Below are 13,106 nucleotides of genomic sequence, written 5' to 3'. Positions count from 1 at the left end.
CAAACAGCACCTCCAATCTCTCCCGGCTAAAAAATCACTTAGGGTAAAAAAAGAACTGGCAACCTTACTTTTAAAATTACAACTTGATGCTTTAAAGCAGAAGCTCACCTAGCAAGGACACCTACCTTACACAAGCTCAACCTACACGGAAAAGTTATTCCTCTGCGTCTGCACACTCGGCACGCTTTTTCAGCTGCAATAGTCAGCCCAGTTCTCAGCACAGCTTTACCATCCACAGAAAGCCAGTTCACCGCCACCATCTTTTTCTCTCTTCTGAAACACTCTACTGCTGCAAGAAGCAACGGTTACAATCACAGAATCACAGAACTGGAAAGGCTGGAAGGGATCCCTAGAGATCACTGAGTCCAACCCCTCCCCCCGCAAAACAGGCTCCATACAGCAGGCTGTACTGTAGGCATCCAGCTGGGTTTGGAGTATCTCCAGAGAAAAACAATCCACAACCTCCCTGGGCAGCCTGACTATATACCCCCCCGCCCATAACGTCCCCACAGCCACCTATAGCCACAAATCCTCGGATGGCTCACCACAACCCCAGAAACCCCCCAAAAGTACACCTCAGCTCCTTATAGACCCATAAGCCTTTACAGTCCATGCAGAGCCTCCTACAGTAGCCCCAGATCCCCCTATAGCCTCCCCGCAGCTCCCAGTAGCCACAGGCCCACCTTAGCCCCGGTTCCGGGGGGCTGCAGGTGGTCTGGGGGCACCGGGAGCAGCGCTGGAGGGGTTGGGGGTGGGGGGGCACGGTTCAGATGCTTGCAGAAGCACTGTAGCACTGGGGGACCTCAGGCCTCCATCCGTCCCAATCCCAACACCCATCCCCCACACACATCCCACAGCCCTCATCCCAACCCCACAGCCCAACCCCACGGGAGTTCCACGGGGGAGGGGAGGGCAGTGTGCTTGGGGGGCCGCGCAGGGCTCCTCTCCCTCTCCCGCTCCCGTTCTCCCGCACACCTCCGGCAGAGCTGTCCTCAGCACTCGCTCCCGTTGTGCCGCGGCTTCCGGCTCGGTGCTGCCCGGACAGCTCCGGCTGACGCCGCGCTCTCCTGCGGGGCGGCCCGGACTGCCGGGGCGGCGCTTCGCTGACGACAGCCGCGCCTGACACTGCCGGCTCCCAACGGCCGCTCCCGCGCACGGCGGCTCAGCCAATGGGAGCCGGCGGAGCTGCCGCTGACCAATGAGACGCCGGGGGAGGGACAGAGCTGCGCTGACCAATGAGACGCGGGGGAGGGACAGAGCTGCCGCTGACCAATGAGAAGCCGGGGGAGGGACAGAGCTGCCGCTGCCCAATGAGACGCAGGGGGACGCACAGAGCTGCCGCTGACCAATGAGAGCCCGGGGGACGGACAGAGCTGCCGCTGACCAATGAGACACCGGGGGAGGGACGGGCAGATGCTGCTCACGGGGAGCTCCTCCTGCCGCTGCTGCATGCTGATGCTGACAGGGCTGCAGATGCTCTGCAGGGCCAGCTCGTAGCTGGGAGCCACGAATGGACACGGCGGGAGTGACGAGAGAGCTGGCGGGGAGCAGCCAGGGCATCCCTCACTCAAAAGCATCACAAAGCTGCAGCCAGCAAGCTGGGCATGATCATGAGCAGCATCCCGGATGCTGGAGATTCTTTGCTACCATACACTACGGGAGCACAGCTCTCGCTGCAGGCATCCCACAGCCAGACAAAATGGGAACAAACCCGCAGCTCTGCTGCACGCACAGCCCACAGCCATAGCCTTGCAACATGAGCTGCCTTGCTGTTGCTTGCATCCATCCCAATCCCTGGGAATGAAGACTCAGAAGGCAGTCAAGGCGTTGATCCAGCACCAGCGTGCTTTTATTCCCTAAGAGCCAGGAGGGCTTTTTGGTGAGAGGTCTGGTGGACACATGGGACCCATCCTCTCTGGTGAAGGAGAGAGGGGCTCAGAGCTCGTGCTGCTGCCCGGTGCCTGGGACTGGAGCTCTGATTCTACGTCCCCCTCCACCAGGCTCGGCTCCTCCTGGCTGACACTGACCTGCTCCTGCATGGAGCTGCTGCTGTCGGGGCACTCGGGCTGTGCTTGGGCTGGGCTGCACTGCAATGGTGCCCCGTCACAGTCCAGCTCGGTGACCGCTGTTTCTGGCAGGCTCAGGTCAGCGTCTTCTGCACAGCCGGGAGAGATGAGAGCTTCAACCTGGATGAGCACCTTCATTCCCTCACTGATGTTATATGCAAGGCTCTCATCCGAGCCGCAGCGATTCCTGCTTCCAAGTAGCTCTGCCTTGATATACGCACACAGTGAACCATCGCTATACGCTCTGCTCTTCTGCGTGGACGAGGGCTCGGTTCACCTAGGAAGGAGTAGATACACAGGCAAACAGTTAGTGGCAAACTTGCACAAGCTGAATGATGAGAGTGGTTCTTGAGATTTGCTTATGCAGTGGCAGCAGGACACAGCCAATAGGACAATAGCAACAGGAGGAGCACTGTCTCGAAAGGACCTGTTGCGCTTTTGTTGTTTGTCTTTCTCTTTTGTGTGGACTCCAAGCATGAATTCCATGGCGCTGACAAGCAGTGTTTTGACAGCTGGATGTGCACCCTTACCTGCCAGGACCACCACCTCTGTTTCTGAGGGCTCCCTGGCATCGCGCTGCAGTTGGCGTTTGGCCACAGAGGATGGTTTTTTTGGGCTTGAAACAGGAACACCAACTGCATGCTGGGCATTCCTTCACCCTGCTGGGTGGGACTTGGTCTGGAGGGAGAAAAGAGGGAGCGGTGTGAGTCGTGCATGGTGCAGGGTGAGGGAAGAGCTGCCCTGAGCTCTTGGCAACACTTGCTTGTTCCTAGCGCTGCCTGGTTCCTGCTGAAACACAACTTAGAAGCTCGCTTTGATTCACACTGATTGACAACGGTTCCATTCCTAGAGCTCAGCCCTGGAGTCTTCCTGGCTACATTCCCCTCAGCCATGTCAACCCAGATGCAGAGCATGCCTGTTAGTTGAACCTCAGAGTCCAAAGGGAGGGGACATTCAGTACACCACCACACGCACCATTGGCAGTCACGTACTTTCTGCAAGTTTTTGCTCTTGCAATAGTGGAGAAAAACCCACAAAAGCCCAAACAACCAAGTCTGATAGGAAGCTGCTGGAAAAGAAAGTCCTCTTTACCTTTCAGATGGAAAGTCAATGATTGTGTGGAATTTCCCCCGCGCAGCTGCGGGGCCTTCTTCCACGTCCATGTCCCTGCTTTCTGTCACAGCGGAAGAGCTGCTGTGGCCTCCCCTCTGTGCCTGTGCCTCCTCCAGGGTGAGCAGCTTGGTGGCAGGAGAAGACACCTGCACAGACTCGGGACCTGATGGAGAACTGCGCCCTGGAAGGGAAGACCACAGCTAAGACGGAGGATCAGAAAGCAGCGGCACAGCCATCACAGTTCTGGGGGAGTGCCGCACATCGATAGCCCCTCGATAGCAAAAGCATATCTCAGCAATCCTGGAGAAGGCCTGCATTTGATCAAGGTGTCTCATCAAGACAAAGCTCATGCAGGAAGGACCGCTCACCTGCTCCATCTCTGATGCCTGATGTGGAGCTGGAGCAGAAGAGGACGTCGGTGTGGTTGATCAGGAATTCCACCACATCCGACTGCCTCTGCAGTTCCACGCAGGCAGCTCTTCTGCTGGCGCAGGCAGCCTCGTTCTGCTGGGATCTGTAGAAAAGGCAGATTGGAGAAGTCATTGACCCGAGATCGTTTCCCCACGTTTGGGCATTTGGGCAGCCAAAGGCTGTCCAGTTTGGCTCTGGAGACTTCCGCAGTGGGCAAGCACTGATGCCACTGAAGACATTCTCCCGGCTGATCAAGGACACACCAGCCCCAATCTGACAAAACCCAGAGAGCACAAATTGTCCTCCTCTCCAAACTGTGCCCGTGGGGAGAACAGATCTAAGCCTTGTGCTGAGACGGAAAAAGAAGTTTACCTGAAGAGGTTGGGAGCCCACACAATCGCTAAGTTCTTAGCGGGCATGTTTGTGACGGAGCAGCTCCCAGCGAGACAAGCCAAGTGTCTCATGAGGTACTCCAGCGTCCTGGAAAGCAAGAGCCAAACCTTCAGCACCACTGAGCACGCTGTGCTCACATTCACCAAACAACCTCACTTCATGCCACTGCTTGTTCTGCTACTAGCAAGTAGATCAAGCTTTCCCAAGTGCCACGCTGCAGCACCAAGCCCCAGCACAGTACAGCTGCAGCCATCAGCTGCACAGCCGTGCCCCCGTGCCCAGGAGCTGACCCAATCCATTCACCCCACGCAGCCATCCACCACTTCCACACACACAGGCATCACGTTGCCAGCGTGACACAAAGCCTGCCACTCGCATCATCGCCCTCTGAAGTGCAGCAGGGATGAGCTCCCCACACCGAGGGCAGCAGTTTTCTGACCTGTAGTGAGGGGCAGGCAGCTGCTGGACGACTTCCTGCACTCGGAGCAACCGCTCCTCATCTGTACAAGACAAACAGCGTCCTGGAAGAAAGCAGAAAGGGAATGAGACACACATCATGCGAGTCAATCGCATGGGGCTAACAGAAAAGGGCCTCAAAGCTGCAGAGGGCACTGCTGTTCCCATCTCCCACATTTCCAATGGCAGGATGCACACACCAGGTGTTACGGTGCACCCGGTGTGCAGGAAGCATGAGCTGCTGGTTGTACAGAGACACCCCACTGGATGTCCATCAAAACCCCCAACTTCAACAGAAAAAAGACCAAAAAAAAGGTGCGCAGGCGTGTGTGTGGATGGGAAATGCCACGAAGAGGGACATGAAGGCCATTGCCTTGTGCTTACCGAGAACTTGCCCTGCAGCTGCTCGCTCAGCAGAGGGCTCGGGAGCTCCCTGAAGTACATCTTGCACAGGGAGCTCACGCTGTGAATGTCCCGGACATGTGAGCTCCGGAATCTGCTCCGACTCAAAGTCATGGCTGGAGAGAAGGACACCAAAAACAGAGGGCTTGGAGAAAGAGGAAAAACAACTCCAAAGCAAGACAACATACAGTCCAGAAGTACTCTTACCGCAGCTTCTGGATCTTGGACGCCACGCCGGACAGGCGGTAGATCCCCTGCCACCACGCCGTGCTGCTCAATGAACTCAGCGCAGCTCTGCACGACCTGGGGGACTACAGAACAAGGGCCAGCGCTTAGCTGAGCTCCTGATTCAAGTCCTGCTTCAGCCGCTGCCCCTGTCACATCCCATCCACTAAGCCCAGCCAGGCTACTGCTTGCCTCCTCCGTAGAGGAAAAAAAGGCTGTCGCAGACGGCGCAGACAGGCAGGAGCCGGGGACAAAACTGGACACGGACGTGTTCTTGGCTTTCAAGAAATGCCAGGACCTGCCAAGCAGCCTGCAGAAAGTGATTCTGGGGAAGCCAGAGACACTGCCACAAGTCCCATCACAGCTCCCACCGCAATGGAGGCATGAGACCTCATGTCCAGAAGAGCTAGGAAACTGACGCAGTACACTCTCTTGGGCCAAAAGGCTTCCTTGGTTTTCAGGCTAGCGTGGGATTGGCTGACACCTTTGGCTTTAAGCAAATACAAGTGTGCTGGTCTCCTATGAGCATTAGCCTCAGCTTCCCTTGCAGCCATAACTCCCACCTCACGCTTCTCCACCGCTATCAACCTGCCCTTGCTAGACATGATCTCCCTTTCTTTCATCTTTACATGCCCAACAGAGAGAGGAAGCTCTCAGGAATGGGCTGTTCCTTACCATCACGGCCAGAGTGGAGAAGATGCTCTCCCAGGTCACAGCCAAACACCCCTCCCTTCTCCTTCTCCACTCCAGCTCATCTCCCGCTGCTTCGGTTCCTCTGGGCGGGCCTTCACGAAGGAACGAAGGAAGCTGAGGAGCTTGCCACGCTTCTTTGGCACTGCACAACAAAAGGAAGAAACCAGTTCATTTCAGGTTGGGCTCAGTGGGACCAGCCGAGCATCACACATTCGACAGAGCACGTAAAAGCGGGAAGAACATTGCCAACAAGTACCTACAACAACAGATTTTCCCCGTCCCTGGAGGAGTCCAAGGCCAGGTTGGATGGGGCCCTGGGCAGCCTGGTCTAGTCTGGCATTCGAAGTGGAGGTTGGCAGCCCTGCCTGAGGCACGGGGGTTGGAGCTTGATGATCCTTGAGGTCCCTTCCATCCCAAGCCATTCTACAAGGATCCTATCGTTTGCCCAAGCCCTCATTCTCACTGCCTACAAAACAGCAGCCCTACGCCCCGTGGGATGCAGGAAGGATCATCAACACAGAGGAGAACGTGGGATGGATAAAGGAGGTATTCAACACAGAACACACCCAGAAAAGACTCCATTTGACTTCCCCGCGCCATCACATGTAACATCCGTACCTGGCTTTGGCGCTGAGTTGATGAGGGCCTCAGGAATTTTTCCGTTGATGAGCTCCACGCACTCACCAGGGAAAAATCCAACCTGGAACAAGATCAAGAAGAGAGATGGAATACTGAATGCAGCATTTCTCAGGCCTCAACTGTTCAACCAAGAAAGAATGGCCTGCAGAAAAGTAACCCTCATTCAACATTTGCAGCCAGAAGACCTACAAAAGCAACTGACGGAGCATAAGATGGCTGTTCTCTGTGCTTGTACAAAGGACAGAGATGGTCAACTTCTGACTGCGTATGGAGCACGAGAGGCTCTTGCTTCTAAGTCACATGAGGAGACAGTTTCCCACCCAAGCCCAGAGCCAAAGGGAAGGCCTCTGACAGCGACACAGGGAAGCTGTTGACGTCCAGAAGCCACCCTGTGGAGGCCGAGCAGCTCGAAGCTGACGTTCCTCACTTGACTGCAATTGCGCCACGAGTCTGAAGCTCGTGCCTACCTGAAAGCCACGCTTGCCTCTCCACCAGGGGCTCTGCTCCTTTGCTGGCATATCAAGAACGCACACCAGGTCTCCCACCTGCAAGAGATTGCAACATCAATCCCAGCGTCAGCACAGCTGGGAGGAAAGCACAGCTGAAATGGCACCCTTCTTCTGCACTGCAAAGAGCGCACAGCTTGAGAGCAATTGCACCGGGGCAGCTCTTCAGGCATTTCCCGTCGGAAAGCTGGGCTTGGAGGTACAAGAGCCACTGCCTTACGCACCAGACAGAATACAGTGCAAGCATGCCAAATCAAAACGTCTTTTAGACATGGCTGAACTCCTCCCTGCATCCAACCCAGTGCAAGTCCTATCTGGACCTGCATCTTCTGGGCTTCGTCCTCACAAGGCATTCTGAAGGTGTCTGAGAATATTCCTGATGCATTCACACGGTATACTCTTCTTGGCCGTGACAACAAGGAACGCCTTCTTTATCTGCTTACCTCCAAGGAGAGCTCATCCGCTGCCTGGGCAATGTATCTCTTAATAACATGGCCAGCAGCAATAGCTGGAATATTAAGAGATGACTCCTCACGGACCAGCAAGGGCTTCCCCTGGTTCTCAGGCTGAAACAGAGAGCACAGACCATGGTGAGGAGCTGAGGACAAACAAGGAGGATTTCAGGTGCCATCTCGATGCCACTAGCAAGGAATGAAGCTTTTAAGGCAGCTCTTCAGGGACACCGAGAGAGCCGGAAGGATGCTCTCTCTCTTGAAAAGCAGGAGAGCACACCGGTGGCTCATTCTGCTGGCTCAAGGCAGGGAACAGAGACCAAGCAGAGCTTCACACTGTACCTCCGTCAACGCCCGGTCAGGCCCACGGCTGATCTCGCTGCTCGCGATGCCCATCACAGCAGGCGCGACAAGCTGCAACAGAAAAGAACACATTTCCTGTGCTCACACAGCACTGGATCAAGAGACTTCTTCAGAACTACTTCTAGAAACAACAACTGTGTGCAGTCTATTCAAACGGGACAGCCGTTGCAATACGCAGCACTGGACCAAGTCGCTGTCCCTCTGCTAGCAGATGGGGACTCTGGCACAAAGCAGCAGATGCATTTGCCCGCAGCACGCTGAGAGCGCAGTAGCAGGCCAGGGAGAGGTGTCGCTGCTGGGGCTGGAGCTGCTCCCCAGCCCCCGGCTCCCAGCAGCAGCCTCACCACCAGCGCCGGCCGCAGCCTTGCCCACGCATTTCGCTGCCTGCATCTCTGCTGGGCTCCCTACAGCTGTCGGGCACACTCACACAGCCAAAGCATGCACGCTTGTGCCCCTGGCTCATGTTGTGCAGCTCTGCACAAACTGCGGCTAGGGCTCTTTGCCTAAGGGATTGCCTTCCTTCACACTAGCTGCTCCCAGCACTACAGGCAGCATCCTGCTGAGGGTTGAGCTGGAGAGGAAGTTACCAGTGAGCTGCATTTCAGCTGGACGAGGCTGTGTTACTACACACGGTGTGACTAAACACGGGCTGCTGAACCATGTGGCAATACAAAACATGGCACGTACCTGGCAAGAGATCAGAACAAGGGAGAACAAGATCCTCGAACCCGCAGCCGTTCCTTGTCACTTTGCTCTGATCTTCCACGAGCAAAAGCTGCACCAAGGGAGCAGGCGGAGGGTGGGGAGGGGAGGGAGAAAGAGCAGGTCAGTGAGCCTCCACAATTTAGCAAGGAAGGCGAGGGAAAACCGTTGGACAAATGCCATCTTGATGGATGGCTTTGGAAGTGATGGCCTGGGGGAAAATGGCCTCTGATGGTCCAGATGAAGAATATGATCCTAGGAGCTCTGCCAGCCAGCACTTCTCAAGCCCTCGCTGCCCACACCGTCATATCCCGCACCGTCTCAGCTTACCTACAAGGCGCTGCGCAAGACGGGATGAAGACAAAGCACACTCAGTAGATGCACAAGTGCAACAAGCCACGTACTCACGCCGAGCTCAAGCGCATCCAATGAAGGGAAGCAGCACGCGCTGCTCCTCCCCTCATTCTAGCCGCTTATGACATCACTAAGGGCCACCCGGCTGCTCCACCATTGGACGGACAAGGTTGGGAGGCAAGACCACGTCACAAGACCACAGGATTCCAACAGGGCACCCCAGCGTTCGAGAAATCAGTGCGTGGTTGGAATTCCATCCCAGCCAAATCCTGGAGAAGCTGGCATGGGGCTTGTCGGGACCAAAGTGCAGGACCCGGAGCTTGGTGCTGTTGAGCCTCTTGCTGGGCCTATGGCAAATCCACACTAGGGTCCTTCTTTGCATCCACGGGCGGCTTAGAGCAGCCATCTCTTGCACCTGGATGGAAATAAAGGAAGAGAAATACATAGTACTACTACTAGACCTGCTTCGACAGTTTCTTTCCCGAGTCGCATTTTTTGCCTTTTGGCTTCCATGACGACCTCATTTCCTCCTCCTTTTCTTTGGGGGGAAGCTGCCCCCAGTGCCTGAGCTTCACAAGGATAGCGTGAAACAGGACACTAAGACAAACGCTTGCCCTGGGTGCAGGGTAGCTGTGCTTTGCCAGGCATATAAAGGAGGTAGGGCTAGGAAACGCCACGTGGCAGCCCCAAGCCTTGGGGGTCTTGCCAAGTCTGCATTCAGTCACTGTGGCCACAGCTGCTGCCTCACTGCCAGAACGTATCCGAGGATACAGATGGACGCAGGCACTCCTGCTCCTTCTGCAAAGCCCTCCTCTGCACAGCCCGTTAGCTGCTGATCACTGCTACGCCAACCGGCTCCCCTTTACAGCAGCCTTGGGATAAACACGATTGTACTCTTCCGTGCAGCAGCAAGCTCCAGGGATGAAGCAGCAGCAGAGGAAACCAACAGAATCTACTGCTGCTGAATCCACCAGCTCCTTCTGCCCACCAAGAGTAATACCAAAGCACAGAACACAAGTGGGATAAGCGCATCTCGCACACGGACAAAGGGAATCAAAACAGCTCCTTCGAGAAGAGCTCGTTGGGTAAACCCAGCCTCAGAGACACAAATGCATCTGGTTCCAGTAAATATTACGGCACCTTGGTTGATGAAACGCTGTTCTGTTGCTTGGAGAGCACGAAGCATGCTGTGTTGACAGGCACAGCAGCGCGATGCCCAAGCTGAGCACGCAAAACCTCCCCAGCACCCCTGGCCAATGCTGCCAGGGAAATGCACGACCTGCAGCCCCACACGGCTCGCTGCACGGACACTGGGGGGCTGTCTTAGTCTCAGGTGGGATCCATTTTTCTTCAGTGTCTGCTATGATGCTAATGACAGTGAGAACACTCTCGTGTTTATAGTTTCTGAGAAGCAGACCTGGACAGAGCCAAGGCCGTTCTCAGCAAAGCTCTCAAGAAGGAGCTGGGAGGAAACCAAATGAGGACAGCTGATGTCAACGGGCCAAAGGGATATTCCATACCATATGACATCAGGTGGAAGGGGTTATGGACGGGGTGGGAGCTCATCTCACTCTCTTCCTCTGCTTGCCCATTGCTTGGGAGGTGCTGAGCCACTGCTTCTACATCACTTCTTACATACATTCATATATATATGTGTGTGTGTGTGTGTGTGCGTGCATCCATTACTTCTGTCCTTTTCTCTACCTTTGGAAAGAGATTTCTCTCAACATATGAGTTCCACCTTCTTTTTTTTTCCCCCATAATTCTCTCCCCCATCCCACCGGGAAGGGGGGAGTAAGCAAAGGACTCTGTGGTGCTCCACCACACGAGGGCTGCAAAGCAATGGCAGCAGACGTGCAGTGCACTGTCATAAGTGCACATGTACATAAGCAGATGCTCTCATCCACACGTGCAAATCTGAGGGCGAGGAATAAAAGGCTCGCTGGGCCATGGGCAAAGCAGGGAGCAGAGATAGGCAGGAAACAGGAAGGAGTTCAAGACCAGCTCTCCTACACCAAAGACAGGGAGAGCTGAGTCAGCACCACGTGAGGACTTACGACACAGCTTGAGAGCTTACAGAGACCTGAGGTTGCCAAAGGAGGCCGCCAGGGTAACTCTCACCAGTCTTTTGCAGGGCTCTCACGGATGCTTGCGATGCTGACTTCCACTGCCTATGGCATTGGTAGAAAGCCCAGGTGGCAAATGCTCAACTGGTCTGGGTAACGCTTCTATGCTTCCACGGCTAGGACTGAAACAAAAGGAAAAAAAAAAAGCATGCAGCCCTATGAAATTTGTCTCTCTACTGCTGCTGTCAGCGTGACATCTACGATGAGCATTACGCGTCCCTGCACCCGACTGAAGATTCATCCAAGTCTGTGGGCACTGTTACCAGCAGTTCCCAGAACATCTTGCGCCACAAAATGCAGCATGCTCCTTTTTTTTCACAGGCCCCTCGTTTCTCTCATCAGCCTCAGACTCACTCCACTTCAACTACACCCATCAGAACAGCCCTTCCGTTCTGCTGAGGTAGGAATCCACTGCTGGGATGTCCCCCACTCACGTTCCCCGCTATGTCCAGCACCGGCGGGGAAAGGAAGAGACACTGCCATCACCTACCCAGACTTCTTGCAGGGCCTTCCAGACCCTCTCACATCACAGGGAGAAGCGGCACAGCTCTCGTGGCACAAAGCTCAGAGAAGGCTGCAGAAATCAAGGTTGCCACCAAGGTGCTGCTTTCAAACAACGTGACTTAGCGGGCACGAGACGGGAAAGACAAGGTTCCGGTTCAGAAGCCTCCAATCCCCGTGGATGTGGCTGTCTGCAAAGACCACAGCTGCCTGCTTTCCAGCAGGGGGACGCTCACCCAGCAAAGCACTCACCCAGCAGATGCCTTCTCCTACAATCATAGCATCAGCAACGTTGGAAAAGACCTCCATGATCATCCAGTCCAAACATTCCACCTACCACCAACCATTTCCTTCCCACTAAGCCACGTCCCTCACTACAACATCCAGTGTCCCTTGAACACCTGCAGGGACAGGAACTCTATCACCTCCCCAGGCAGCCCGCTCCAGCGGCTGACCACCCACTGGGAGAAGTTGTACTTCCCATCCAACCTCAATCTCCCCTCATGCACCTGAGGCCATTCCTTCTAATCCTAGCACTAGTTCCACGGGAGAAGAGGACCACCCCCACCTCAACACAACCTCTCGTCACGTAACTGGACAGAGGGAGAAGGTCTTCCCTGTGCCTCCTCTTCTCCACACTAAGGAATCCCACTTCCCCCAGCCGCTCCCCATCACACTTGTGCTCTACACCCTCACAGCTTCATTGCGCTTCTCTGGACCACTGCAGGCTTTCAGGGTCCCCCTTCTAGTCAGGGGCCCAGAACTGAACACACTACTCAAGGAGAGGACTCACCAGTGCTGAGTGCAGTACAGTGGCGATGATCACTTCCCTGCTCCTGCTGCCTCCGGCCCTTTGCAGTGCACTTCCACTCTAAACCGTTCCTTCTGCGCTACCGCTCGGATCCTCCCTTAGGGCTGGAGCTCAAGAGGTCAACACAACAAAGAACACAACGTGCAACTGGAAGGCATGTCTCAAAGCCTGAAGAGTGAGAACGGGACCCTGCAGTTAGAGACTCTGAGAAGGGCCTCACAGGATGCCTGGGGAAGGGGACCTGCAAGTCGGACGCAAGGGAAGAGCAACAGCTCTCCCTCCTTTTCTGGAAACAGCGAGATAGGAGTGGGAGTTCTAGGTTGTGTAATTGTTATCACCATCTGCTGAGTGTTCCGTACCGTGGATCTAATCATTTCAGGTCCAGCTGACTTTCCGAGAAACCTGAAGCTTACTGACTCATGTACTAGCCTTATGAAGATGCCAGCTAAAAGACGTCGTCAGCATTGTGGCCTACGTCGAAACCATGGCTTTTTGTTCTAAAGATCAGAGTGAGTGTGGTGTGTGAGTGAGATGCGTTCCTTGCAGGGAATGAGGGTCAGCCTGTTTGCGTAGTACTGTCTTCTGATTGCGGGGAAGCGTGTCAAGGAAGGTGGACAGGCTTCTGTGAGATCTGTGAGATCCAAAGTGTTCACATCTGAACAAGATCATAGGCGGTGTCCAGGGTTGCCTGTGGAAACTCTGAGGAAATGAGGAATCAAGAAGAATTTGGTCAACATCGTGGGAGGCTCCCAGGGGAAGGAAATTCCCAAAGAAACCCCGTTGGGAAAAGGGTTAAAGAGAGAGTGAGTGTATCTGCAATGGCAAGAGAGCAGCCCCCCACACCCCCTCCCGCCCTGGACCCACACAGAGAGTGCTGTTTGGTAAACAGCGTT

General features: G+C 55.0%; 1 pseudogene; it reads right to left on the bottom strand.

Annotated features, from left to right (window-relative positions):
- LOC112530760 overlaps positions 1-13,106 on the bottom strand; it is an 851,315-nt pseudogene that overhangs the window by 148,496 nt on the left and 689,713 nt on the right.

The sequence above is a fragment of the Gallus gallus genome, chromosome Z (genome assembly GCF_016699485.2).
Source record: "Gallus gallus isolate bGalGal1 chromosome Z, bGalGal1.mat.broiler.GRCg7b, whole genome shotgun sequence".
NCBI classification, from domain to species: domain Eukaryota; kingdom Metazoa; phylum Chordata; class Aves; order Galliformes; family Phasianidae; genus Gallus; species Gallus gallus.
Note: the sequence above shows the minus strand (reverse complement) of the source record. Positions and strands in the feature narration are given on the sequence as shown.